This window comes from Dioscorea cayenensis, chromosome 7 (genome assembly GCF_009730915.1).
Source record: "Dioscorea cayenensis subsp. rotundata cultivar TDr96_F1 chromosome 7, TDr96_F1_v2_PseudoChromosome.rev07_lg8_w22 25.fasta, whole genome shotgun sequence".
Lineage (NCBI taxonomy): Eukaryota > Viridiplantae > Streptophyta > Magnoliopsida > Dioscoreales > Dioscoreaceae > Dioscorea > Dioscorea cayenensis.
The window spans coordinates 14,252,212-14,254,557 of record NC_052477.1 but is presented as its reverse complement, the minus strand read 5'-3'; the positions used below and the strand labels follow the sequence as shown (position 1 = coordinate 14,254,557).

Sequence of the window (2,346 nt, the reverse complement as noted above, 5' to 3'; positions counted from 1 at the left end):
GCATTCATCCAAATGATTCAACAGTCAACGCAGTTCAATGGTTTGGCCGATGAGGATCTGAACAATCATATTGAGAACTTCTTGGAAGTTTGTGATATGTTGAAGATTAATGAAGTGTCGGATGATGCTATCAGATTAAGGGCTTTCCGATTCTTTCATAGGAAAAGCCAAGTAGTGGCTTTATTCATTGCCAAAGGCTTCTATCACGACTTGGAATGAAATGGTCGAAGTTTTTCTTACGAGATACTTTCCCCAGGGAAAGTTAGCAAGGCTTCGTATTGAGATATCCGCATTTATACAGATGGAGCTCGAATCATTGTTTGAGACATGGGAGTGATTCGAGGACCTCTTGAGGAAGTGTCAGCAACACGGTTTCCTCGATTGGATGATCATTCAAATTTTTTACAACGGGTTGAATTAAAGTACAAGACAACTTCTAGATGCTGCTATAGGATATACAATGGGGAACAAGGCCTTCTAAAAAGCCCGACAATTGGCAGAGGAAATGGACATGAATAGCTACCAGTGGAACACGCGGGAAGGAAAGAAAGTAGCCGGACTCCACGAAATCGATGAAGTCACTTCTTTGGTGGCCTAAGTGGAATCATTAAGCAAGAAGTTAGACCTTCTAACTTCTAATAAATTGGCGGCCGTTACTACTTGCACAGGTTATGGGGGAGGACATGCTCCAACCGATTGCCATATTTCTATTGGTGATGCATCTTCAGTTGAGCAAGTCAATTTTGTGGGTAAAGCCATGAGGAACCAAGGTAATCCATATAGAAACACCTACAATCCGGGTTAGAAGAACCACCCCAACTTTTAGTGGAGTAACCACCAAGGACTGTATAAGGCCATAGCACCACCGGGTTTCAAACAACAACAACAAGCCCCAAACATGGAAAATCATGTTTCAGGTTTGGAGACCTGAATGAACGATTTAGTGAAAGCTTTGACCAGATTTGTGTAGACATCAGACAATCAGTTTCAGTCGGTCGAAGCTACACTTTGCAACCACACCGCTTCATTACACAATCTAGAGAATCAAGGGGGGCAAACTGCTAAGACTCTATCGGAGAGATCACAAGGAAGCCTACCGAGTAATACCGAGACTAATCCGAGAGAACATGTGAAGGCGATCACTTTGAGAAGTGGTCGTGAGGTTGAGGTTAGGTTTCCAAGTGAGAAGACCAATGTTAAAGTGCCCGAGGTCATGGAGGTTGAGGAGAGAGCAAACAAGGAGAAGGATGTGGCACCCCCACCTTACAAGAGGGGATCCTGAGCTTGAGCATACACTTAGAACAGGAGGAAAAGAACTTATACAAGAACCGTCAATCTGAGCTGAAGTAGAAGGTCAAGGGTCAGATAATATAGTAGAACAGAATGGGCAACATAGAACACTTTCTGACTATGCCAGACCATTAGTATTGGGGACACAATCTAGCATTGTGCGACACACGATTATATCTCCGAATTTAGGGCTGAAGCTGGCATTCATCCAGATGATACAGCTGTAAGAGCAGTTCAATGGTTTGTCCGATGAGGATCCAAACAACGGTATTACGGATGATGCTATACGATTGAGGGCTTTCCCATTCTCTGTGAAAGGAAGAACAAAGCAGTGGCTACACTCTTTACGACGAGCATCCATCACGACATGGAATGAGATTGTCGAAGCTTTTCTTGTAAGGTACTTTCCTTCGAGAAATCAGCAAAGCTTTGCAATGAGATATCATCGTTTGTTCAGATGGAGCTCGAGTCCTTATTTGAGATATTAGAACAATTCAAGGATGTTTTGCGGAAGTACCCATAACATGGATTCCCAGAATGGATGATCATTCAGACTTTTTACAACGGATTGAATCCAAGCACAAGACAACTTCTAAATACCGCCGCATTAGGTACAATGCGGAACAAGACCCCTAAAGAAGCCTGACAGTTAGTAGAGGAAATAGCCATGAATAGCTACTAATCGAATACAAGGAAAAAGAAGAAAGTGGCCGGACTCCATGAAATTGATGCGGTGACATCCTTAGTAGCTCAAGTAGAGGCGTTGAGCAAGAAATTGGATACATTGAATTCACCAAGGATGGCCGCTATCACAAGCTGTGATGGTTGTGGGGGTTCACATATGCCGTTTGATTATCCTATTTTGATTGCTACTTCAGCCCAGACTAAACAAGTAGACTTTGTAGGCAATTCAGGAAGGGTACAAGGTAATCCGTATAGCAACACCTACAATCAAGGGTAGAGAAGTCACCCTAATTTCTAATAGAGTAACCAAGGGCAATAAAAGGCCATGGTACCATCGGGTTTTCAACAACAACAAGCCCCAAACATGGAGAA

The 2,346-nt window shown here is 43.0% G+C and overlaps 1 non-coding gene across 1 annotated transcript; it reads right to left on the bottom strand.

Moving 5' to 3' along the window:
* Positions 1-268: 268 nt before the first annotated feature.
* LOC120266228 lies at positions 269-375 on the bottom strand. Its single transcript, XR_005538069.1, has one exon. It is a non-coding gene; the product is annotated as a small nucleolar RNA R71 (small nucleolar RNA).
* Positions 376-2,346: the final 1,971 nt, after the last annotated feature.